General features: G+C 44.2%; 1 long non-coding RNA gene across 1 annotated transcript; it reads left to right on the top strand.

Moving 5' to 3' along the window:
- The first annotated feature begins 9 nt into the window (after window positions 1-9).
- On the top strand, window positions 10-27998 carry LOC115300323. Its single transcript, XR_003912600.1, has 3 exons — window positions 10-46; window positions 23504-23622; window positions 27935-27998. It is a non-coding gene; the product is annotated as an uncharacterized LOC115300323 (long non-coding RNA).

Consider the following 27998-nt stretch of genomic DNA (forward strand, 5'->3'; position numbering starts at 1 on the left):
AACCAACAAGTTGAAGAGAAAGCAGGTGCGAGAAATTTGGCTCCTGGTAAGTTTACCCCCTTAGGCGCATTCTGGCAACTAACCTTCCTTGTTTGCCTGCTGTTGGGTTCTTATGAACCGTTTGTTTTGGGTTTTCATCACCCATTTGTTCAGGTTTGTGCAGCTGGAGTTGTGACAGATGCTGTTGTAATTTGTGAAGGTACCGTGAGGTACACGGGAATACAGGGTATGCATTTGGGGAGATTTCTGCTGGAAATTGTGTGTGTGCAAATCGAGGAATGCTAACTATCCCCTCCCAACTCCTACCTCCCACCCCCAGAGAGAGTACTGGCTGACTGGGCTTTTGGTTATAAATATATGACTAAGAAGACGTTTGGGTTGTTTTCTCTTAAGTTTATTTGTTTTGATAGAGCGCTTGCATAACAGGAGAGGGGCAAAGAGGAAGGGAGAGAGAGTCCAAAGCAGGTGCTGCAATGTCAGCAAAGAGCCGGTCGCTGGGCTCAAATTCAGGACCCATGAGATCATGACCTGAGCTGAAGTCAGGAGTCTGACTCAACCAGCTGGGCCACTCAGGCGCCCCTAAGAGGATGGTTTTTTATTCTAATTCTGTGTGGCCCATGTATGTTAAGCGCAGAGAAAAGATGGCCACTGAATGGCTTTCTCAGATTTTTTTCCCTCTCATTGGTTGCCTCTAAATAGGCAGTTTCCTTTGACTCTTAGTTTGTCTGGGAAGCCATTTGGTTCAGTCTGTGAAGCTGACTTTTGGGGAAGAATGAATGTGAATGTAGGTACTCTGGGCTTCATTTAGTCACAGTTGTGATTTTTCTGTGTTCTTTCTGAACTTTGACCTAGGAAGATGGGGGAATACACCTTCTGTTCCCAAAGAAAGACGATTAGAACATATTTTGAATAAATGGTGCAAAGGGCTGAAAAGAAACCAGAGAAAAAGCAGGAAGAGAGACAGGAGACAGAGATTAAGGAGTGCTAGTCCCAACCTTGAATTTACCTCTCCTGTGTCTGCACCGCTGCCTGTGCCTCTCGAACGCAGCCAGCGCCTTTACCATCCTCCCTGCCTCCGGCCCTATTGCTCCTGCGCTTCCTACCCTGACTATTGAGGAGCGAAAGCACCCCAACCTGTTGCCACCTCCTTATGAGGTTCAAGCTCGAGTGCCTCCCGAGTCATCATGAAAGGGCCCAGGGGCTCAGACTGCCCACTTCAGATTGCCCCACAGGAGCCCCAGGTGAAATTGGCAGTAGGGAACAGAGTGAATGACTTTGGGCACAGGTGTAACCTATTGGTATTAAATCCAATTTAAGTCTGGTGGCTTAATTACAACGGGCGTGTCTTGTGGAGTTACCAACAGCAAATACAATGCAGAGAATCAACTTCTACCTGAATTAGTTACACTCATGTTTTGTCTGTTTCAATTGGACTTAAAATGAAAGTTAGTGTTTGTTTCATAAAGATTTCATGGGTAATAATTAAGAGCAAGTAGGTTGAATGACAAGGTTTATAGCTTTCAACATCTTCAGTAACCTAAATCTTTGAAGTTTTGTTAGGTTAAGTAATAAATTGGTTTGAACTAATTGGATATCTAAATCTTTTCCAAATAAGGTAAAATACTGAAACATTAATTACTAAATATAATCTTATCTACTATTGACTTCTTATTATAGAGAAACCAAAGGTACTGGGATCTGCTTTATGCTTCATTGAAAGGTTCTATTATGGAAAAGCACATGTTTCCAGAAACTTTAAAAGGTAGTTGTAAACTTTTGATCTAAAGAACTGTGGTATAATGGACAGTTTACAGTAGGTTACTACTTAGTTTTCCTTGGAAGCTGAGGTTTCTGAGTGAGAATCTTGATAAAGGCAGTTAAGACTGCTAGAAAATGATAAAGCAACTTCGTATGCAAGGAAAGGGAGATATGGTTTTGATAAGAAAGATATGAGGAATGGGAATACATTCTTGTGGAAAAGAAAGTAATTTTGTCCTAAAATGAGACTGGTTTATATGAAGAGAGGGAAAGCTTAGGAGAAAATCTGAATGAAATAAGAAATCATAGAAGGTTTGTAAGAGGAATCTTCAGAAAAGAATTTTATGCATGGCGAGGACTAATATTGAAATGAATGGATTTTTTAAAATAACACTCCAAGATTGGGATTTGCTTTTTCTCTTTGTTAAAAAGATTGTTGGTCTACTCTTAAGAAATAGTAAACAAAGTTTTTTTTTTATCTGCCCAGAAAACCAAACTTTCTTTTTTTGTTGTTTTTATTTTATTTCATCTTATTTTATTTTATTTTTTGAGAGAAAGAGAGAGCGCATTGGCATGCAAGAGTGGGGAAGGGGCAGAGAAAGAGGAAGAGAGAGAATCCCAGGGTCCACGCTGTTAGTGTAAGCCCAATGTGGGGCTCAAACCCATGAACCATGAGATCATGATGTGAGCCAAAATCAAGAGTGAGATGCTTAACCAACTGAGCCACTCAGGCTCCCCCCAAAAAACAGTTTCTATGTTGTCTTTATCATGTTGATTACTTTAAAGAGTTAAATCTTCTTCATATTAAAAGAGTGAAGTTCTGCTAACTGTGTAATTTGTTCTCTATTTGCCTTTAGAATCTCTTACTGACACTTTAGTTAAATATTGAGTTTTGTAATGATCTGTAATCCTATTTAAGCATGGGCTTTTTTTATTTTATTTTGTTTTCTTTTATAGTTTATTGTCAAGTTGGTTTCTATATAACACCCAGTGCTCATCCCCACAAGTGCCCTCCTCCATGCCCATCACCCCCTCTCCCTCCTCCCCCTCCCCCATCTGCCTTCAGTTTGTTCTCAATATTCAAGAGTCTCTCATGGTTTACCTCCCTCCGTCTCCCCAACTATTCTTCCCCTCCCTCTCCCCCATGGTCCTCTGTTAAGTTCCTCCATTTACACTTAGGAGTGAAAAAATATGGTATCTGTCCTTCTCTGCCTGACTTATTTCACTTCGTATAACACCCTCGAGGTCCATCCCCATTGCTATGAATGACCAGATTTTATTCTTTCTCATTGCCATGTAATACTCCACTGTATATATAAACTACATCTTCTTGATCCATTCATCAGTTGATGGAGATTTAGGCTCTTTCTATGATTTGGCTACTGTAGAAAGTGCTGCTATGAACATTGGGGTACATGTGTCCCTATGCATCAGCACTTCTGTATCCCTTGGGTAAATCCCTAGCAGAAGCATGTGCTTTAAAACCTCAGATTTTTAACAAAGTTCCCAAGATTCAAATTGTAAATGGAGTCTTTTTTTTACAAATTAGGCTTCTTTATTTGGTGTGTTAAGTTATATGGAAGCATTGTTAAATGATGATAAACTTTCTTGAGTTGTATGGGTAAATGCTATAACTGTTCTAGAAATTTATGGAAACCCTAAAGTTTTAATATGTCCAGATGTAAGGTCACTTAGCGCTCTAATTATTGAAATGCTGTGTGTCACAGAAATAAGTGGGTTTCCCTGTCAACTGCATTGCAGGCAACTCTTATAAGATCTTTAACAAGGCCCATTTTTGCGTCTTTTGTCATTTATGGTTCTTGTTCTGATTCCCTTGCAAAATATGTTTCATCTTCAGGGAGGTTCATGAAAAGGACTTTTGACAAATACAGGCTTCTGTTATCTTTAAGATGGCAAAACTCAGCTGAGTCAGAATTTCTAGAACTATCGGGAAAGCTGCATTCGAACAGAACGAGAATTAGTAACATGGACTGAATAAATGGAGCAAGACGATTGTAGCTTTTGTGACTCTTGTTTGAAACATTGCTGGTTCTCTAATGTTTGATCTCCCAGAGTCCAGGTTTAAGGAAAATTTTTATTTTAATATATCTATGATTTACATAAACATGATAAAATACTCCTTTGTAAACAAATTGAAATATTGAACTTTTCTCCCTACCTGAGCACTCTAGAATTCAGAAACTCTCAGTGAGTATTGTTTCTTTCATGGCCATTATAATTATTTGCAGAAGTTCATTAAGAATCTTGTAACGGGATACCATTTGAAACACTAGTTATGTTACCAAGGCTTTGACTGGAAGGGCATATTTGAGAGAGACATGCAAGGGTAGACATGACTACACAGCTTTTTTTTTTTTTTTTGCACTTATTCATTTTTGAGAGACAGAGAAGAGAGCATGAACGGAGGAGGGGCAGAGAGAGAGGGAGACACAGAATGTGAAGCAGGTTCCAGGCTCCTGTGAGCACAGAGACCGACACAGGACTCAAACCCACGAACTGTGAGATCATGACCTGAGCCAAAGTCAGACGCTTAACAGACTGAGCCACCCAGGTGCCCCATGACTAGATAGCTTTAAGGAACTAAGGTTGACTTTATGGAGCCAATAGAGTCCTTGGGAAATGTCAACCTGATTCCTTGCTCACAGAGTTCCCAGCAGTGTTACCAGGTAAGTAAAAAATGTCACTTCCCAGCAGATAGAGGAACCTCAGGATACTTGGGGGACCTCAGGATATTTCGAGGAGAGGAATTCATGCAAATCTACAGGCATTGCAGGCAAATTTTATGGCAAGTATTTGGCATGGCTTCTGGCCTTGAGAGCCTATGAAAAGTTCAGTTAGAAATTCCTTATGAAAAGTTCCAGCAAAGCAGATTTAAAACAAACATAATATATGGTCAACCACAATTCTTGCTGTGCTAAAGTAAATAAAAATTGCCACGTTTGTTAAAATTGGACTTGTTTTATAAATAAATTAGTCATCATTGGGCTATCTGATGGAAATGCAGGTGATTTTGGAGGAAGAATTATGTTTCAATAACACATACTGTTGTGGAATTAGATTCTAGTTCTAATTATCTTTGAATGTTGTTTGCCTAAGGTAGACAACTTGAGGTGATTTCTATAGAGAAATTACCATAAAAGCCCAGGAATAGATGGTCTCCATCCCTGTCACTCGTTGGGTATAATAAAAGGCCCCCATGGGCATAGGATTATTTCAACAGCAGGACAAGGGGATGGACTTTCCCAACAGCTTTGTAACTCAGCTATCACCCTGGCTGATTCTATGTGGCTGGGATGGCAGATTCACTACTTAAAAGCCAGAGCATACCCCCACTTTATGGGGTTACTTGTGGACTCGTGAAAATAGTGGATGGATGACTGGATTGGATGGTGGACTCAAGAATGCACGTATCTCCCAAGATCACCTCCCAACTGCCAGTGATTCATAACTGGGGTATTGTTAAAAGCCAGATACCAAGCAAAGAAAGCTTCTTCATGGTCTTCGCCTTAGCCATATTTGTCTAGGGAGCCACCTCTACTGATAGAGATTACAAGTAGAGGCTTTAGCTAAGCATACAGTGACTGCCTTTAACCAAACCCAGCACACAGTCACCCTCCTAAATGATGAAGCAACACAAATTTGAAAAACAGTCCTTCAAAACCAAATGACCTTCGATGTCTTGACTGTAACCCAAAGAGGGACCTGTGCCCTCATTAAAGCAGAATGTTGTAGGTATATTCAACATTACTCAAAAAAATGTAACTGAAGCCACGAAAGATTTAAAAAAATACATCACTGCTATAAATGCCCTAGCCCTAGATCCTTTTAGCAGTTGGCTACATTAGATTTTCCAAACAGAAATATACCCTGCTATATTTCTTACTCTTTTTCTTTTTGGTTATTTGTTTCTGTTTTGGTCTTTGTATTTGTCAAATGGGAGTGTGTGCTCTAAGCAAAAGCATAGAGAAGCCCTTAGTATCTATTTCAGGAGAGACTCAAGAAATGAAGTTCTCCTACCTGTCAAAGTCTTCCATTCCAAAATCCCTACATCATCCCTGTCAGCAGGAAGTAGCTACAGAAGGCATGGCCATCGCCCGTTTACCTTCTGTAGAGATGAACCAGTGTTTGACAGTGGGGATTCGAAAGAGGACTTCAACTCCCTTTATTTTGACCTCAGTCTATACTTTCTACTTGATGAAGTTCTTCTTGCAGTTTATCTTTTAACTCAGGGTAAAGACCTGGCAGGCAACCTTACAGGGACTGAAACTACCCTTTCAAATAATAGAGACTGCCTGACACTAGCAAGAACCCTCATGACTTTCCCAGAGACAACGATCTATCGACTTGATCTTTACCACCCACCTGTGTGCACCCACCCACCATTGACTCACATTTTCCTAATATAAACCTGGAAATATTTTCAGTACTTTGGAGATGACCTCTGTGACTTCAGTCCACTGGCTTCCTGCTGTTAGCCCCACAGAAATAAATTCCTTTCCTGTTTTACCATCACTCCCTCTCTCTACCTTTGGATTTTGTAAGCAGGGAGTGGCCAAGCCTGGTCTACTTGGGCCCCGAGAGCCAGATGCTCTTGCACCCTTGGGCCTCAAGTTACACTATGAATTTGAAGAACAACAAGGAGCAAGAGGATCATATGATATATCTTCAATTTCTATCCTTTCATTGAGGACTTCTTCCTACATCAACACATAAATATCTATTCATTCTTTACAAGAGGTACACAGCATTCTATAGTACAGATTTGCCATAGTTGATTCAATCATGGTTTTAATTGATGACCTTTAGGTGTTTCCATTTTTCTTTGAAAAATACTCTTTTTTTTGCACACTTAATATTTCTCTGAATATATTCCTAGAAGCTTAGCTGCCAGATGAAGCAAGATCTATGTGCCCTTTCCATGTTGTTACTATCTGAAGAGAAATCTTCAATTTCTATAAGCTAATTTTCCTCATAGTAACAGCCACATTTATCATCTTGTTTACAGAACCAATTTAAACCCCAGGCTCCTAAATGATATAATTTAGGTGGCCAAGTACAATAAAACCCTAAGAGTTTTAATTCCACAAGACATTTATTTCATTGGAAGTTCATTTCTCTGTACAGCTGTTCTGGATGCCTGCTAATTAAACATTTGCTGTAATTTTCGGATTGTGACCAGCATCACGCTCCGCCGATAGCTCCAGACCAGCATCGTGCCGCAATCCTATTTGTACCGTAATGGTTTTTCTTACTGTTGCTGATGTGTTTCTACATCACTGATTCTCAATTATCTTCCCATAGGATGCTGGCTTAAATAAAATAGTGTCAGTGTTTGCAGAGAGAGACAGCTAAGGAAAACCCTTGGTTTTGTCTTGCATATTTTTCTCGCTATCAAAAAGGAGACTTCATGATCACTCTGCTATCCGTTACTGTTCTTTCCCAACTTCCCCCATTAACAAGGTCACTTCCAAATGCAGACAAGTCAGAAAGTTTCAGAAGCTATTTAATGACTTAGTGTATTTTATCCAGATCAGCAATCACTGAACTCTGTTTTGTTCCGAAACACCTGAAGGTATGAGTCAGCAGGAATCGCAGCATCTATGCCCACCCACAGCCAGAACAACCAGGAGATCGTCTGCATCGGACTCGATTTGTGTAACATAGTTCAAAGGAAATCTCGATAAGACCTTTTGCAGAACAGAACCATTTTCCTAATCAGGAAACAAACATTGAGTAAACTGATGCTCGCTCTCCTCACCTCTCCTCCTTCCCAGAGATTGAGAACTTGCTTTGATGAAATCAGTTTGCTTTGATACAATGCCCACAATTAGATTTCAGCATGACGCAGTTGGAGAATATGTTAAGATAATGAAAGCTAGCTGCTATACCCAACCGTAATTTTCAGTGCCGTAACACATTAGAAGTTTATTTCTCACTCACACCATTGTAGGTGTTCTGATTGGGTGGCGCTCCTGGGCAGCCCGTCTCCAGCAGGTGATTCAGGTGCCCGGGTGCTTCCCCATGTGGCTCTATCACCTCACGACTCCGTGTAGCTCAAGTGTCATCTATTTGAGGATGAGGGGAACGAGAAAGAATGGGGGAACACACACTTGGTATTTAGCTACCTAGGCTTGGAGGACACACATCATTTTCACTCATATTTCTTTATCAAAAACTAGTCATATGGTCCCACCTCAATGCAAAGAGGGACTGGAAGAGGCGCCTGGGTGGCTCCGTCAGCTAAGCATCCAAATCTTGAAGTCAGCTCAGGTCATGACCCCAGGGTTGCAGGATCGAGCCCCATGCCATGCATGGAGACTGCTTAAGATTTTCTCTCTCCCTCTGCCCCTCTTTCTCACTCATGCTCCCTCGTTCTCTCTCTAAAATAAAAAAAAATTAATAAGAACCACCAAATGGGCTTCTGCACAAAATCCTACCCTATGGAAGGAGAACATGAATCTTTATTAATGACCAGCCATTTCTACTACAGATAGCTAGAGTTGACTTTACAAAATGTTTCAAACTCATCTGAAAATGAGCCTTAAACTACTGTGTTTGAAGCCTCCAATTCATAAAGAAAAGTTGACATCAAGCTTCTCTGAAGCCAAAGCCCTCATATTAAAAGAAAATGGAAAATGTATCCCCCGCAAATCAAGGAATCTGAAAGCTGGAAAGGACCTGGAAATGATCGGCCTTAGAGTCTTATATCCTCATATGAGGCAACAGGTCCACAGAAATGTAGCACCTTGCCCAAAGCCAGCCAGCCAATTTTACAGCAAGGCCACCCATAGAAAACCCCAGACTTGCTATTGCACCATCCTTTTGAGTGATGCCAAATTATTTTCAACTTCATGGCATAAAGAACTACTGGGATGATTTTATGTGCAATTTGAATGTTCAATATAATTTATGTTTTAATTTAAAATGTAATTTTGTCTTTTCAAACTGCAAGATCTAATAAATGCCTGGAACATGACTTTTATGGAAAAGTTGACTGAAGAATTACTATTAGAAGTGATATAATTAATGGTACTTTACTAGCTTTATCTAAGATTAGCTATATTAACTTTATCTAAGATTAACGAACCCCCAAATCCTTGCTGTTTGCTTTATAAATCCACAAAGCTGCATTTGCTCTTCAATCATCTTAATGAAAATGTTAACTCTGACACCACCAGAGGGCGCTCTGTCACAGTGGATGAGCACACTTGATCTTTATCTGTAAGGCTGACGACATAGAGGTCAGAAAACATTGCAGAGCTGAATTTGTAAACAGTGTGAAACATTCAGTTGTCTAGTTCCTTGACATTATGCGATCAAGGGTGAGTTTCCTTATTTCATGGTCTCTCAGGGTTAGCCTTTTTTGTGTGTGAAGGTATTTTATAAAAATGGCATCCCTCCCTGTCTAGATAGATTCAGTGCTAAATACTTTATGTGCAGTATCACATTTAATCCCCACAACTACCCTGCAAGAAATCTTATTATCCCCATTTCAGCCTTAGCCTTAGAGTGTTTAAGTAACTTATCAAAGGTCATGCAGCACCGAAGTGACAAACACGGAGTTCAGACTGAGATCCATTGGATTCTAAAACCAGCTCACCAAACTGTCCATGTTGTGGAGTTCAGAGCTAGAAAGGACCTAAGGAATGGTGTAGTTCCATCTGACTTTTGGCTGGGAGAATGGATACCCCGAGATGAGGAGTGATGTGTCCACATCACAGACGCAGTCAAGGCCAGATTGAGAGATCACAGCCTTCCCATTGCCAGTGCTCCTGGACCACAGCTCATGGGAATCCTTGCCTTCTCTGGGCAGCCAAGAAAGCCTTTGCTCATAGAATCTGCACACACTATACCCCAGCACAAGCCTGTAGATGAAGCCACAGGATTATTAGGATCATTAGTCTATTACCCAGACAGAAAGAATGGACCTTACGTATAGAAATTGTGCGTCAAGATGGTTCTCTGTTTTCTCCATCATGGCCAAGCCTGGGAACAGTGAATTATAAAAGAACACCTTGCATTTTCAAAATAGTCTCTCTGTTTCCAGTAGGTCTCCCTTTATCCTCTATACCGCAGCTGGACGGGTGTGTTTTGTTTTGTTTTGTTTGTTCTATTTGTTTTATGAAGCACAAATCTTAGCATGTAAGTGCTCTACTTAAAATTCTCCAAAGGCTTGCTAAGCTTTCTGCACCAGGTCCAATATGGATGCTCAGAAGACCCTTGATGTGCGCCTGTCCTTTCTCTAGGCTCCCTTCTCTTGGCTTCTCTCACCAATCTTTCTCCCCTTCCAACACACACACACACACACACACACACACACACACACACACACACACACTTTTTGGCCTAATTATACTGACCTATTTGGTGAGTCCCAACATGTGTAGCCTCACCCAGCAGGTCTATACACACCTCTCCTTTCCCATCGAACACATCTCCAGGTTCCAACTTTGGCTTACTTCCGTGTGACCTTCTAAATTCATACATCCCTTCCACCTAGAAGCCTGCCTGACTCTTCACTCCAGACTGGGTTAGATCCCTTCAGCTGAGCCCTCTGTCACAGCCCCAGTCACGTTGGCTTTTCCTTGTCTCTTTCCTTTTCAGCTGCCTTCACTGGACTGTGAGCTTCTGAATAGCTTGGATCCTGCCTTTTTTAAATGGTGTATCCCCAATGCCTATTATAATACCGTGCATACATTAAGAAGGCATTTACTGGCAGTTTGATGAATGAATAAACAATTGAACAAATGAAAGAGAATGAAAAGAACAGGCAGCAGTTCCTTTGAGGGAAAATCAGTTCTATTACACCCAGATGCCAGCCTACCAAAAGGAGGAGAGGAGAACTGAGGCAGGACTCTGTTCTGTGTAACAAGCCCCAGAGTCAGGACAAGAGTGAGAGTTTCAGAGAAGCGGCAGGTCTTTGTTATTCTAAGTACAGAGAGATCTTCTGGTACGCGAATCAGCTGGTGAGTGAGGGTAGCCTGCTCCAGAAGGCGTGTTCTCCTGCAGTTTCCTTAAAATCACAAAGGCAGGTGAGAGGGTAACACTGTAACATCGCTGCACTTTCTAATCAAAAGTACAACATGAGCAGAATAATCATGAGGCTTTAGCGGTTTCATCATTGTGCGCTGGGGAAGGGGGTGCTCACACATTTGCACCCATCCCCTTGCGTTCTCTCCTGTGCCACCTCCACATAGAGAAAACAACTTGAAATTAAAAGGCAAGCAATGAGGTAGCATGCATTTTAAGATGACAGAGATGCCTCAGCCATCTGAGGTCAAGCAGTGAAACAGGCTCTGGATTCTTTGAGCACGTGGGCAAATGGGGAGCATGCAGGTGGCATCCTCAAAGCTAGCCGAGAGATCAGGAGAGGCAGCCCCGGCTCATTTCAAGTCTTTTCTCCACCTTGAGAGATGCCCTCAGACACCACCTTTTCACCCAGGGAGTCGACACAGCCCGGCTACTCCGCCCACAGGCGGAGGGCCTCCGTGTTCTCTGGGCAGACCTGGCTCTCTGGACCCAGAGAGGTATCCTCTCTTAGGAAAGAGAACAACCGCAACAAAAAGCAGAATAACCAAACAACCAAGCAAAACAGGCCTTTGCAGAACTGGAGGGCTTTCTTGTGACTGACAGGGAAGGAGAGGCCTGTGCCCTGCCCCATGGTATGGGGGTGCCATGGCCCTGCCTCTGGGCCAACCCAACACAGAGCCCAGCTATGCATCTTGCAAGGCCCCATGGAGCTGGCAGGGTCTTTGGGTTTTGCAGGGCCACGCAGTAGCAACCCTGCATTTCTGGTTAAAACATTTCCATGTGAGATGGAGAGCAGGGTTTGGACAGTCAGAGAAGGGGAGAGGTACTCTGGGCCAGAGGGGCCAGGGGAGCAGTACTGCAGTGACAGGAAAAGACAGTGCCCATGCCGGATGACAGGGAGATTTCTGTGAGGCCGGAGTGCACTGTGTGTGGCTAGAAGTCAGGGCTACCATGTAACATGCATAAATAGAGTCAAAGGAAAGCACCCACCAGGTGACAGCCTAACAGCTGAACACATTTCGCATGACGGAGGATGGAGACCACACTAGTGGTCATGAGTCAGCCGGGCAGCGGGCAAAAGCAGCTGAGGCCATGGGTAAGACACGAGCCTAATGCCCAGAGGACCATGTGTAGGGAGAAGCACCCCAGACAACCGAATGCACCTGGGGCCTGACGAACTGTGGCCCGGAGAACCTCCCAAGCATGAGTTGAGAACCCTTCATTCTCACTTACCGGCAGCACAGAAGGAAGCAGAACCGGGGGTGGGAGCGGGGATGTGGGATATGGCAGTCCTCGGGGGGCCAAACCCCCAACGTCAGAGGGCCTTACTACCCACGTGCAACCCTTCGGTTGACTGTAGGAACCTTGACCGGTAGGAAGCAGTAAAGGGGGCAACTCGGTGGGAGGCCCGCGGAGGTGAAGACCAACACCAGACAGAGGAAGCAGGAAATGGGCATGTGTCCTGGCTCACTCAGGCCTCCAGGGAGCCTAAGGAAATGTCACCACATTTAGGAATTTCTCCCCCCAGGGGAAGAAACAGGACAGGGACTTGGGGTCCACCCGGTGGGGGACACAGCACAGTCGGTTCCTAGCATTCATAGATCCTAGTTATAATCGGTAAAGTCAATATAAACCTGAGGGTCCTAAAACTGAGTTGCCCATTCATTCTCGTAACATGGCAAAGTGCTTTTCACGTTATGACGTACCTTCACATCCCTGTGCTATTTCATTCTCGAGGCGAGCCTGCGAGGAAAGTACGGTTTACCCTCTTGGTAAGCGAGAACATGTTTCCCATCCAGCTTCTCTTCTGAGCTCCATTCTGTGTTTCCCACAACCATAGAGCATCTCTGACCACCCACAAGCGCTCCAGACACCATGCGTCCAAAAAGGGACTCCGAGAACTCCCATCCCCACTGACCCAAAGCAGGCCCTGTTTACGCGGCAGAGCGCCCGTCTGCAGAGCCTGGCACCACCACCCTCCTAGTCACCCTACCGGAGCCTGACAGGACAGCCTCTGCCCTCCTTTCCCGCATGCCTGTCCGTGGAGTGGACCTCCCACTGCTGCACCTCTCAGCCTCTCTTCTCCAAACTACTCTGCTGGCCTTGGCTCAGGCCCTGATCCCCTCTCCTGGCTCTTGTGTGGCCTGGATGCTATTTTGACCTCCTGTCTTGCCAGCCTCACTCCTACCCAAACCCAGCTCTAGTTTCCTCCCCTCGGAACCACGCATCCCACTGCCGACCACATGATTCTTATAAACGCCGATTGCATGGGGTCCCTGTTCTCCTGTAGACCATGCAATAGCCCACTATCATTAGCACCGATTTCAAATCCCCTCCTGTTTTGTTTTTTTTTTTTAATCTCTGCCCTTTCTGGATCCATCACCCCTATTTCCTGACTGGCATTCTATATCCCAGTCTTTCTCCAATATTCAGAGTTCACTAAGGCGCCTCATGTCTCAAGACTCCACCCTTGCTCATGTCATTCTCTCTGCCTGGAATTTTGACTGACTTGCATCAGTTTCTCTGGCAGGCTTCGCCTGACATCCCTGGTCCCAACACAAAGACTGGGCCCCGGCATGGCACTTTCCACTTAACTCCAACGCTCACTGCCTGGTATGGAGCTATTTTCACTCTTTTCCACTAGAGGGTGTACTCCTTGAGAACTGAATTTGTTCATTCCTACCTCCAGGGTCTAGCACTGTGGCTGCCAACCATCAGTGCTAGTGTTCAATAGGCGGGTGGGCGGATGGATGGATGGATGGATGGATGGGTGGATGGATGGATGGTTGGACAGGTTTCCTGTCCTCACAGGCCTTCATCCTGGCCAGTGGATGAAGTAACAAGGACTTGAAGTCAAACCTTCTTTCCATATTCTGACTTCTGTATTCCTTAGCTTTGAAATCAGTTCTCCAACATCTCAGATTTCCCAAATTATACCTACCATTGCAGCCTGATACAAATGACGATGATATGCCCAGAAGAGCTCTAGATGCTCAGATGAAGGGCTCTGTGCCCAGCAAGGACAAAGTGGTAATTTGTCCAATGGGCTTCTTGTGTCCTGGATTGAATGTTGCAGAACCAGCTAATGAAATCTACATTGTAATTAGGGAAAATATTCCTGCAGCAGGTCGGAGAGATAATTACTGCCTAATTGTATTTTTCCCCAGTATTTTAACCCAATGGTCTAGAAAAATAACTTAGAATTGTGATTTTTTATAATTACCTTTTTTTTTCGAGAAGTCTGTTCAGAATTATAGTTATCACTTAACAGGTTTCTGAGCTAACTTTGAGTTAGGCACTATAGGCTTTGTATACATTATCTTGTTTGGTTATCTTAAAAATACTGTGATGTAGGTCCTATTTGCCTTCTTTTGTAGGTGAGGAAACTGAGCCTGAGATGGGTTGAATCTTGCCCCAAGTTGCCCTTGGTAACAGGGTTGAACTCCAGCAGTCTGTCTGCTACCAAAGAATATGATCTCACCCACTTCTTCGTGCTGCTTCCACAATTCTCAAAGGAATCATTTATGCAAATAACTTAGCAATCCTTTATTGTTAAATAGTGCCAGGCCTGTTTTAGGAGCTGGATATATAAGAGGGAACAAAGCAAAGTCTCTGTTTGCATGAAACATATTCTCTGGAGACAGAGGAAGGCAAATAATGAATAAATACGGAATATATCAGATAGTGGTAAATGCTATGAACAAGGGGAAAGAAGGTGTGGAGGGAGAACTATTTAAAGGAGAGAGGCATCTACATTCCAAAACAGTAGCATCTTAGTCTCAGTTGCCTGGAGACACTCTGGGAGCTTGAGATTGTACGCACAAGGTTGACTGGGAAGTGCTCTCAAGAAATACACCTGTGAGAAAATGAGGAGAGCATGATTGTGCAGAGGAGAGGTTGAACCATAGTGTGATTACATCTCAGCCCTCAGCGGACCCTACAGTGAGCGTGCACTTGAGGGAACTCTTCAGGGTTGTCCAAATTGAGGCAGAGGGGACTGGACCTCCGTGTCCCCACACCAGCTAGGCTTTGGCCCTTGGCTATCGCTGGGAGGGAGTGAAGCATCTCCCTGTGGCTGGAAGCAGTGCCCATGGAGGGGCACTTTTTGGAATCTTGGGTTTATTTCTGGATAGTGATTATTTGCTGTCAAGCCTCTCTTGTCAAGTTAGTGGCTGAGGCCAAAGAATTAACTGCCTAAGACTGCGTTCTTCATCTTTACAAGCCAGGATAAGAACATCTCTGCCAAAAGCATTGCTATAAGGATCAGAGTGATAAGATAGTGATAAATGATCCTATAGAAATATAAAGGGAGATTAAATGAATTAAGGTCATTTACACTGTAGAAGACTATAGATTGTGTGTGAAAAATAAATGATCTGGAGCAACCTTAGCTGATGGGGAGAGACAGAACATAGAAGAAAAACAGCAAAGCATATGACTATATGTATCATGTGATAACCATTTATTTTGAAAGACACCTGTTTGCATCTATCTAGAAGATAAATGGAAGGATATACATCCAAGCATTGACGGTGAGGGCAGGAGTCAGCAGGGGTGATGGGGACCAGGCCATGCTGGAGCAGAACCAGGGCTGGACTTGGCCTTGCTACAGTGTGAGGAGATGGACATAGCAGGGGTTGAGGCTGATGTGATCGGGTGTACGGCAGTGCAGAGGACCCATCTAGATGTGACTTTAGAGATAGCTTGCTATCCAGACTTGCTTGTGTTCTAGAGTCAGCAAACCAGAGTTCAAGTCCTTACCCCACCTCTAACTAGCCTATTGACCTTGGGCAAGGCAGTGTCTCTGAACCTCAGTTTCTTTATCTGTGAAATTGGGATAATAATACCCACCTTAAAGAGCTGTTGTCAAGATCAGACATGAGTAAATCAGATACTCATTCACGGGGGCCACTGTCATTAGCCAAAAGCGGTCACTCGACATTCCCTCCACTTCTAAACCAGAAGCCAGGAGTCAGAGGAATGCCTTCCCTGGGCCAAAATAAACAGGCCAAGATAAGCCAGCTCTCCAAATGAGCAAGACTTCTGTCAGTCTGCTTGTCATGTCGCGCGATGGGAAGTCGACTTGCCTAAAACTCTCCTTGTAAGCCAGTGCTTCACTTAGGTTTTAAAATATTTCGTCAAACTGGGCCACCTGGGGGGCTCAGTTCGTTAAGCATTCAACTCTTGGTTTCAGCTCAGATCATGATCTCACAGGTCCATGAGTTTGAACCCCATGTTGGGCTCTGTGCTGGCAGCATGGAGCCTGCTTGGGATTCTCTCTCTTATCCCCTCTTTCTGCCTCTCCCGTGCTCAAGCACTGTCTCTGTCTCTCTCAAAAATAAACAAATAAACTTAAAAAATGTTAATAAAATAAAGTATTTCATCAAACTAATAGAGGCACATAGTTAAAAAGAAAACAGTAGCTTCGGCCTCCTGAGGAAACACAGCAAGCCCTTCACCGTTTCCGTGGCTCCGTATTCCAAAGGCAGCCCCGTTCGTCCCACTGAGCTCACTCACCAGTTACCTCTGTATTTCTAAATAACACGCATAGTTTACTATCTCCTGTTTTATCACATGTACACATTTGTACTGTCTTTCTATTACGATCCAAATATCTAGCATTCCTTATACCACCTTCCCATCTGTGCTCTGTCCCATAGATTTATCAGGGTTTACATTATAATGACTATGCAACACCATTGGTTAATTTTTTTTTCAAACTCATCAGATCGTCTCATGGATTGTTGTTTTCAAACATTCTCACATTGAGCACTTTATTGATCTCATTACCTCCTCTCTTTGTTCTGACACGGAGACCTCTCCTAGGAGCTCCCGTCTTCCGGCTCCAGACCAGACAGGCTGCTTCCTGGGGCGGTCACACAGCTGCCGTCAGGGACTTCTCTTTGTAGCTCTCCTGGAGGAGTCCTCTGTTAGGTCTTTCCTCTCCCTCGTTTTGCTGAGGGACCTCTTTAAAAAAGGGAACTAGGCAGAGAAGGGTGAAAGTTTTCTCTCTACATCCTCTGGATTCCATATTTTGTGATTGACCCATAGCAAGATGGCTTTCTTCCTGGTTAGGTCCTTTGTGCCCCTGTATTTAAAGAATTATATCCAAAGTGCTGGAGATGAATCCATTTACCTAAGAAATATGGACCTGAAGCAAGTTCTCGTCCAAGGCTCTGACTCAATAATAACAGAGGCTCTGTTCTCAAGATGGTTTTTGTTGGGGAAAATAAGTGAACAGGCAGGGACATAATGTGATTTGTGTTAGAGCAGAAACTTCATATGGGGCTAAAAGAACACCCCCACACCTCCAAAAGAGGAGAGATCTTAGAAGGCTTCCTGGAATTGGACTAAGTGGAGCCTAAAAAATGAGAATACATGTTTATTATTTATATACTATATAATTTAAAAATTGGATGTAGATATTTTGCAAAATGCATATAACTGTTCTGGCATACTGAAATTCTTCTAGTTTCCACAACTGTGTCTCGACCTCCCTAGTTTAGTGCATTTCAACATTTTCCCCAGGGACTTGAACAGTACTTGGTATATAGTGGATTCCCAATACACAGTTGATGAATAAATGTCGGATATGACATTGTAATTCATTGAAGGAAGTGAGTCCTTTAAAAAGAATATATAATGGGAGCCTGGGTGGATCAGTTGGTTGAGCACCTGAATTCAGCTCAGGTCATGATCTCAGAGTTCATGAGTTTAAGCCCCACATTGGGCTCTGGCCTGACAGCTCAGAGCCTGGAGTCTGCTTCCAATCCTGTATCTCCCTCTCACTCTGCCCCTCCCCCGACTTTCAAAAATAAATAAACATTAAAACAATTTAAAAACACAATAAAATAAAAACAAGAAGAACATTTAATAAATGGTCCTGGGGCAGCTAAGTATTGATATATACAAGAAGATAATAAAATTAGTTGCTTGCTTTACCCTATTTACAAAAACAAATTCCAGATGCACTAAAGATATAAATCTTTAAAAATTTTTTGGAGACAATACAAGAGAATATCTTTATGACATCAGAGTAGGAAAAGAGTCATTAAATAGGACACAATGCAAAAATTGCAACATGAAGATTAATAAAATGAACACTGTCAGGTGCAAATTTTCTCTACAGCAAAAGACACTTATCACAGGGTACTTCTCAAAAATTCTCTTCCACTGAACTTGGAAGGTTATGTTTTTCAGTCTGATAGACTGATTCTAAATGTGGCCTCGCCATTTATTAGGTATGGTGATGTGGTCAAATGATTTAACTTCTCTTAACTCAAGTTTCCTCTTCTCTAAAATGATGAAGATTAGACCATTTTGGAGTATTAACATAAAGCTCTTAGCAGAGAGCATGGTTCATTTTAAGTGCCACCTGTGCTGGATGTTATGGTTTTCAGAATAAAAACACTGTGTTCCCATTCTTCACCCTTGAAGGACTTAAAGTCTACTGGACAATTGAGACAAGCAAATGTTTCACTGTAGGGTGACATGTGCTGTCACGGTTCTCCTTACTTTGGCCTCTTCAGATCAAGAGGAAACATCACCCCACTCAGGGGGAGCCACCTGTTGGCCTCCTCCATTAGTCCATTCCTCAGGATTCTATATGGCTCTCCTGTCCTCACCATGCACTCTCTCCCCAGGTAATCCCATCCACTTCTATGGCCAGGAAGTTGCTCGCAACTGCAATAGCATCTCCATCCTGTTCAATGGACATCCCAAATGTGGTATGTCAGAAACCAAACTCTCAATCTCTCTATGTCCCTAAAGAAACTTCTCCACAATGGCCCGGCTCAACAGGTGGCCCTCAGCCCTCTCAGGGACTCCAATTATTCATGACAAAAACTCAGGGCCATTCTTGATCATTTTCTTTTTCGTATTGGCCCAAACCAGGCTCATTCTTCCATCCAAACATTTCTTAAATCCACCCACTTCCTTCTACCTCTGCTTTAGCCACACTGGTCTCAACCATCACTGTCTCTCACCTGGATTTCTGTTATGACTACCCTAAAAAACCTCCCCAGATCCCCTCTGACTCTGCTTTTCTTCCTTATTCTTTATCCAAATCATTTGGAAATGCAAATTTTATTGACGTTTTCCTACATGAAATCCTCCATTGGCTTCCTCTTGTACTTAAAACTCTAAATCTTCTCCCATGGTCTACACGGTCTGGGATTAGCTGGCCTTTATCCATGCGGACTGCCTCTGTCTCATGCCTTTGCTCATTGCCTTCAGTGCCGCTGGCCTTCTTTCCATTTCTATAACACATTAAATTCTTCCTACCTAGCCAGGGACACATGCTCTTCTCTCTGCCTTGATCAATCCCTACCTCCCTCTTGACCTGGCTGATCCATTTCATTCTTTTGGGTCTCTTCTTAAATGTCACTGTATTGCAGAAAAGTAGAAACTGTCAGTTTTGTTCCTACTGCTACTCAGTGAGGGCCTCCTGATCCTGCATCTGGCAGGACTGACCCCACGTCCAGACCCCCAGGCCACCTTCTCTCCTGGAGTACCCCACCCTCTCTGCCCCTATAGGCCTGTCATTCTAGCAACCCTAAGGACTGAGACAGACAGCCTGGCCCCTCGACAGCTTCTCCCACAGGAGGCCCGAGACCCAACCACTTTCAGCTGAGTTTCCCCTACTATGGATCGCCAGCCCCAGCTGTGTTCCCTCAGCTTCAGGAAAACAGGGGCTCAGGCAAGCAGATCCCCAAAGGGAAGAAGACATAGACACACACTTACCAAAGGCCCTGTGCCTCGCCTCCTCTATCCTGGACTATCTATATACATTCACACGGTCCTGTCTGAAATAACCCCTGGGCTCCTCCCTGGGGCTGCTCCACACACTTCTTTGGTCTAAGGGTTTCTCTCTCCGGATCTCTGATGATACCATCCCGAACCCCGAGCTTCAGCCACACCAGTGGGCACTAGAGCTGGGGTGCACACCCAGCTCGCGCACTGTGCCCACGTATCTCCACAGCCAGCCAAGGTTCTGCTTAGCTTCTCCACACAGACCTAGCTCTCTTCACCCTCTTCTGCTCCCCTGAGCTGGACACAGGCTTGCACATGGACCTGCACCTGCGAGGTCACACATGTGTTGCAGCAGCCTCAGAGGAAATGTGCTGTTGCCTGGGGGACCAGAATCAGAACGCAACTGCCTTCTCACCACGGGCAGGCAAAACCACGGGGGCTGCTGGGAAAAGGCATTTATAAATGGCATCAATAAAACCTGGAAAGAGCACAGGTGGGCACCCCCCCCACATGCACACCAATTAATTATTTCCCTTGTTATGATCATTAAATCCCACAGGGCATACATGCGTATGTATCCTAGTGGGGGTTTCCTTAACACCCTGGCTACACAGGAGACTTTATAGGGCATTTACTGTATGCGCTGATTATTTGTGCCCCCCACCCCAGTTCATGCTGAAGCCCTAACCCTCAAGGCGATGAACTATGGAGGTCAGGCCTTTGAGAGGTTTGGATGAGGTCATGAGAGTGGGATCATCAGATGGAACCAGTGCCATCTGGAGTTCCAATCTTGGCCTGAGCTCCACAGGGAGGACAAAGGTTGAGTCTCTGGAAAGTAACAAAGAAAGGTCATAACGAGGAATTGGGAGACTTCTGGGAAGTTTCTTAACTGGCATTCATATGCTGAAACCTTTGAAAACTTAACTATTTTGGGCAATGGCAAAATCCAGAAAACTGAGTTGCCTATCAGATGTATAATGGGGGGAAAAGAGTGAACTCTCAAATTTAAGCAATTTGCTGTATGAATCCAGGAAAATACTCTTATCTCCTTGGCTCTCAGGTTCCTCATATGTGGAACAGGTGATTGGAATGGATGAATGTATAAATGAGTGAATGAATGAATCCAGCTGCCTACAAAACACCTGCTGGGGAATATCTGTATCTTATCTTGGGAGGAAGCACCAACAAAGGCCCAGTCACCCATGCCAAATAGCTTGATTTGCTGATTCCTTCCAGGCTGCCTTAATTTCCCCTACCTCCCCTCTTCTCCCCATCCCCACTACACTGACCTGATTGAGCCCTTCATTATTTCTCATCTGGACCATTTCACCAGCTCCTAACCTGTATATCTCTTTGCATTCATTAATCTATCCATCCATCCTTCCATCCACCCATCCATCAATACATCAATCCATCCATCTACTCACTGGTATAAAAACATTTACTTTAGTATTTTCTATGTGCCAGGCATTGTTCCAGTGACTGGGATATGGTGATGAACAAGAAAAAGTTCCAGTCTTCATGAAGCTTACACTGTAGTCAGAAAAAATGGCCAAAGACTACTTAACAAATACATATGAAATATAGTTTGACATAGAGGAAAGTGTTGTTAAGAGAAATAAAATTGGGTGAAGGAATAGAGTATGGGGGAGAGGGGTATTTTATTTATGGGAGTCAAACAGAAATCCTCTGAGGAGTGAGTGTGTTTGTAGGAAGCTGACGAAGTGAGAGTATGTTATATGAAGATCAGGCTGCTGAAATACTGTTCTAAGCAGAAGGGGGAAACACATGCAAAGGTCCTCAGGTATAAACAAGCTTGGGGTGTCCTAGGAATTACAAAAGAAGACCAGTATAATGGGGCAAGTAAAGGGAGAAAATTGGTTTTAGGGGTATCCACGGGCCAGGATCTTGCGAGTAAAAAAGAGAGAGGTAAAGAATGACTGCATGGCTTTTGGCCTGAGCTATTGAGAAAATGGGAGTGCCGGTGGGAAAGCCTTGGGAAGGATGGGATGGGCGATTTCCAGAGCACTATTCCCCCAGTTCCAGTAGGCATATTTGATAACCAAGGGGACTGTTGGGTTAAAAGAGTCTGAAGTTCAAGGGAGAGGTGTGGGCTGGTAGTGTAAATCTAGAGTTATCCGATGTTATTTAAGGCCAAGGGGCTAAAGAGGATGTAGGCAAGACAGAAGAGATGGGAGGATTGGCCACTAGGGGACTACCATAATTCAATTCGAGAACTGAAGGAGGAGAAGCATCCAGAAAAGGAGGCTGAGAAGGAGCAGTCAGTGATGTGGGAGGAGTTCCAGGAGAGTGTACAGTAGGGGAGCCAAGAAAAGAAAGAATTTTAAGAAAGCAAATATAAAGGGGCACCTGGGGGGCTCAGTAGGTTAAGTGTACAACTCTTGATCTCACCACAGGTCATGATCTCACGATTCCTGAAATAAAGCCCCATGTTGGGCTCTGCTTGGGATTCTCTCTCCCTCTCTCTCTTCCCCTTCTCCACTCATGCACGTGCACCCTCTCTGTAAATAAATAATAAACATAAAAATAGATAGCAAATATGATCACTGTGTCAATGGATTCCTTTAATAGAGGATTGAAATCAATTTACAGTTCTTTGAATCCTGAGGTATTTGGACATCTTTCTTATATATTATTTTGTATTTCTATTTACCATGCTTTTGTCTTCCCTTATTTATTTCTCTTCTGGTCGAAATTCAATTTATAACCCATTTATAGAGAGTCTCAAATTGCTGAATATAAATGTGAGATGATTTTATTTTTTCCAAGTGTTGCTTCCAAGCCACACTAGGTTGTCTTCCCTCTCCTACCAGGAAGTGGCTCCCTTAATGTTATCTTGGCCAGATTACTTAATTTTCAACAACTTTTGACTCCTAGCACAGTCTAGTTCTGCTTTTAAAAATTCAGTTCTGTCTTTTTTTTAATAAAAACGTTTCTACAAGACATACCTTTTGTTTTTAAATGTTTAAATGGAAATTTTCAAACATCGACAAAGCCAGAGATCCTATTCATTTTAAACCTCAGTCTTCCATCAGGGTCAATGTTGTCCTCCCCTGGAGGCTGCGTGGGGGGACCCATGGTGCCCTGCTGATGCTGGACTCATTCCCAAGCTGCCTTGTCAAGGTCTTTAGAGACTTGACCATGTCATCTGCCCCCTCCCCGTGCTCATGATGCCATTACTCTGACTCTCTCAATCCTTCATTCTTTCCTCGTACTGAAAATACCATAGTTCCTCGCTGCCAATATTATCCCTGAGTTCATCTCCCATACCTCTCAGAGACTTAGAATGAGGTGAGGGCCTCACACCCCCACCCAAGGTACCTCTGGTTCTTTCCCATAGCCCTGCTCGTACTGCACTGTCTCTGTGGACACACCTGTCCTCTTTATCGTAAATAGTGGGCTTTTGAGGGGCAGGTGTTGTCTCATTTATTTCCTAATCTCTGGCTCAATTCCTGGTGAAGAGGAGTTCCAATAAATGCTAAGTAAAAGGCCAATAGAACAAACATTTAATTGGGCCCTTCTAAAGAGAGGCTCTATAAATAACACTTCTGAACAATTTGAGAAATATGTCAAAAGTAAAGACAAAGACTAAATATCTCCTTTACTAGTGATAGATGCTCTGTTGGAAGATGTATCCTAGTTTGGGGGCCAAATGAGTCAGCCAGGGAACCATGGCTTTGGCAGATACCTATTTAGGTGCAAGGACACTGGGGCAGTAGAGGGTGGAGGAGAGTCACAGTAGAGTGTGTGCTCTCTGGGGACAGACTTGCTCCCAAGACCAGCAGAGCTAAACTGAGCATGTGCAGCTATTTCCCCAAATTTACTGGGAGAGAAAGCAGCCACCTTCCCAGGAACAGAGAGAGTGAAAAAAAGGGAGAGAGACCCAGAGTGTAGAGACTACACTCATTTGTCTTTTTCACAGGAAGGAAGCACCAGACATCAGCAAGAAAGGTTTCCCATGATCAACTATATTGCATCAAACCTCAGGCTGGACCTTATTGTCGAAGTCGGATTGTGCAGTCCTCACAGAAGGTGAGAGAGGTAGGTATCAGTCCCATTTTATAGAAGAGGAAGCCAAGGTACATAATAGCTAATCACTCATCCAAGATTACAAACCAAGGAAGTGGTAGAACGAGCCTGCATTTAGTTGTATTATTCATAATGGTTGAGATTTCTTTAAATGCTTAATGATGTCCTAGGCAATATTATATGTATATGAACACCCTTAACCCTCAAAACAATCCTGTGAGGTAGGTATTGCTTTTGTTGTATTTTGTAGATGATGTAATTTAGACCAAGGTCACCAGCTCAGGACTGAGATTCAAAGCATAATCTGTCCTCCAAAAACTTGGTTTGTCTCCAGACTCATATATTAATCCTGTCTCAGGTAAAACATGTAAAAAAATCAGCAAGTTGCTCCAAATCACAGAGCATCATGCATCCTCTAAGACAAAAAGTTCATTTCTAAAATAGATAAAATCTCCAGGGTCTGGGTTCAAATCTCGCCACTTGTGAGCCTCTTCCTGTCCTGCCACCCCATTGCAGAGAGGGACAGACCCAAGAGAGAGAGGCAGGTGAGTGTGCTTCCCACCTGGCAGAGGGATAAAGAGCTGAGTCACCTAAGCACTCACGTCTCAGGCAGGAAGCAGCTGGTGGTTTATCTTGCTCCTGCAGATGGTTGGCTCCTCCCCCAGTGTTTGTTTTGACCCAGTGAGGCTGCTTCCCAGTATTTGCCCATGCCTAAGACAGGAAGAAATGAGGGTCCCTGTCTTAGGGGAATGACACTGGGGTCTTGTGAGAGATGGACAAACCCTAGGCTGGGGGAGGGACAGGGCAATGGGATGGCTGGGGGCGGGGTCTAATTGCTTCCAAGAAGACTGGACAGCTCACTACATGCAAACATCCACATTGTCAACAAACCGGAGAGGCAGGTATTATCTCTGTTTCTCAGAAAAGCGAACTGAGGGAGATGAAACAGAACAACACGGGCAGTAGGAGGAACTGGGTGGCATCTGGGGCTGATGGAGAAGAGGCAGCGAAGTGGGGAGGTGATCACTTCCCCACTCCCAGGTAGCCCATTCCACACCAAGTGCGTCTAGCTTCCTGTCCCACTTGGGGAGGAGAGGTGAATTCCAGACATTGGAAGTCAGGGTGCAAAGTGTTCATTTATGAGGTAAAAAGGCCGAGGCACTGCCTGAGGTCCACAGATGGTGAGGGGAGAGGAGAGCCTGGGATTCAGGCTGGTCTGAGTCCTGCACTCATGGGGTCTCTTTTAACCATAGCATTGTTAAAGTGTTGCCAGAACCAGCAGCTTCACTCTCACCTAGAAATTTGTTTTAAAAAAGAGGGAATCAGGGCGCCTGGGTGGCTCAGTTGGTCCGACTTTGGCTCGGGTCATGATTTCACAGTTTGTGAGTTCAAGCCCCACGTCGGGCTCTGTGCTGACAGCTCAGAGCCTAGAGCCTACTTCAGACTCTGTGTCTCATTCTCTCTCTGCCCCCACCCCTGACTTGTGTTCTATCTCTCTGTCTCTCAAAAATAAATAAATGTAAAAAAATTTTTAAAAAGAGAGAGAGAGAGAAGGAATCTCAGGCCCAGCCCCAAGCCTCCTGGCCACAATCTGCCGCTTAGCAAGATCCCCAGATGATTTCCAAAGTTCATTCACACTTTTGAGAAGTCCTGTCCTATACCACACCCAGGTTTTTCTGAGGTTCCTTCTAATCCCCGTCCCCGGGGTTCTCACTATTCCATCACTGGCAGGCATGACCCTGTCTCCTCCCTCACCACCCTAACTCTGCACCCCCTACAGCACGCACAGATGCACTGCTCTCTGCCAGGCACCTGGGATTCTTGGCTCCCTTTCTCATCTGTCTCTACTGCAGCTGATGAGCCCCTCAGGGCACAGAAGGCAGCGTATAGCCGCACTGCCCACACAGCGAGAGCAGCCCCTTACATCTCCACTGCCGTCTGCAGGCCTCGCCTTGTTCTGATCTTTACACCAACCAAAGCCGATACTATTATCAAAGTAAATAAGAGACTGGCCCAAGTTTTCAGAGCTAGTTAAGTTCAAACGAAGGGCTCCTCAATGCTCCTGTGTCTTCACCTCTCCCTGTGGAGAGAAAACCTCACAACCAATCTGGAGGTGCTGAAACACGGGCAGAGTACAAATTGTTTGAAATGAGGGCACTCAGCTGCCATAAGAATCATCTTCAGGAATGCCCTCTGGCCTGCACAACTGCCCTGTGCTGCAGGGACAGTGACCGGTCTCTGCTGGCACCGGGACCTCATCATTCCGACCAGAAAGCTGCAGCCCTGGCCTCCAGCCTCAGCTGTCATTCACTTGCAGTGTGACCTTGGGAAAGTCAGCTGCGGCTCTTGTGTGTGAGGCACTTACCACGGTGCCACGTACGAAGGAGCCAGTTCCTGTTGTTCCCTGGGCCTCAGTTTCCCCATGTGAAGATGTTCTGCTAGAATCACTTTTCAAACTGTGGTCCACAGAGCTTTGAGAATGTCACTCTGGATCTGTACTTGGTCTGGACTGAGATAAGAAAGAGAAAGGAAAGGGATCCCTGGCTACCCTTGATTTCAACCAGGGCAGCTGACATTTTTCCATTTTACATAAAAGCTTTCTCAGGAGACTTTATAATTTTGAAAACCATTGTGCTAAATATTATCTGAGATTCCTTTTAGCTAGTACCGACTACGATTCCAGGCTCGGTTGGGATTTATTAAGTGGGGGCATTAAACAAATATTTATTGAGGGCCATTATGTCATTTACTGAGTGACATGCCCTGCTGGCTACTTTACAATGTTCACATCGGCTGCTGCAGGGAAAGCAGACCATAAGGGTATGCGTATATCAGATACCCCAAGATCCACTCATGTTCAACCTTCTTTCCATAGCAACAGAGTCTGATTTTTAGCTGGACTGCTGGCACCGCAGAACAATCGCTGCTCCCAGCTGCCCAGGTAGCTAGGTGTGGCTGCTTGCCTATATTCTGAACGGTGTGTACAACGGGAAGTGGGCACAATCTGTGGGCCATGCAGTTTAAACAAAAGCGGGGGATGTGGGCCTTCCCCTTCTCCATTTCTTCTTCCCAGCTGGGCAGAATGCAGACAAGGTGGTGAGCAATGTTGGGCTAGGTAAGCAAAGGAAATACCCTACAGAGGGTGGGGCTACAAAAACAAGGGCCTGACACTGGGCTGCCACACAGCCCTGAACTGCTTCCGCCCAGCTTGCTACGTGAGCAAGGCACAAACTCTGGTCTTGTTCAAGCCACTGCTGATTTGGGTCTCAGTTGGAGTACCAAACATAGATGTACATGTACATACATATGCATACACCAAATATGTATGTGTGTATATACATATGTGTGTATATGTGTGTGTGTGTGTACATATATAAATACACACAAATACTAACTAATGCAGTGCACAAGAGTGGGAACAAAGAGATTGGTTAGAAACTTTTGAAATAGTTCACACAGAGATGATGGCGATTTGGAAAAGGGTAGTAGCTTTGAAGATGATGAGAAGCTCAGGTGGTTTTGGAGATATTGCAGAGATACAGGTGATGAGATTTGTTGGTAGTGTGGATGTGAGGTATAAGAAAAGTAATCATGGATGATTCCAAGATTTGAAATAATGTGTTGACAGATGAAGAAGATTAGGAAAAGAGCATGGATGAGGTTGGAGGTCAGGAGTTCATTTGGGACATGATAACTTTGAAATGACTTTGAAATGCCTGGTAGACATCCAAGTGGTGAATGGGCATTTGGATTGAGACATCAGGATTTCAGAGGCCAGAGCATTGACTTAAGTATAAACATTGATCTTTGGGGCAAAAATGTAGGGAACAAAATAGAATTCCACAGAGAATATCTGATCAAGCTGCTGCCTTGTCATTCCCCATAATTGTAAAATGGCTTTTAATTAACTAGCTCTACAGACCACTGGGCACTGGGAAACCCATGGGGCAAATTACTGCTCTGTGTGTACACCCTGGGAAGTGTAGCCTCACATCTGAACAGCTCAGAGTTCCCATGGCCGTCTGAACAGCTCAGAGATCCCAAAGCTCATAATTACCCTCTGAGAAAGCTTTCTAGGGTGAATGGCATTTGGGAAAGTTGGGAAGTTGGGGAACTGGATTTTCAATCCAAAAGTCACAAAGGAAGGAATGGTCAGAAGATTAGGCTTGGAGTCCTGGACTCTCTCTATAAGGACCTGATGATAGGAGACAAGTCATCTAATATTCATCCATGAATCTATCCATCCATGCATCCAGCCATCATCTGAATATAAGATCCTTAGTGTCACTTCCTTTATCTTAAATCTCCCACGTTCTTACACCAGGTGGCCAGGCTATGCTGCTTCTTGCCCAGGTAAGATAAGAGAGGAAACCACCTGGAGAATAAAA

Source organism: Suricata suricatta, chromosome 8, assembly GCF_006229205.1.
Source record: "Suricata suricatta isolate VVHF042 chromosome 8, meerkat_22Aug2017_6uvM2_HiC, whole genome shotgun sequence".
Lineage (NCBI taxonomy): Eukaryota > Metazoa > Chordata > Mammalia > Carnivora > Herpestidae > Suricata > Suricata suricatta.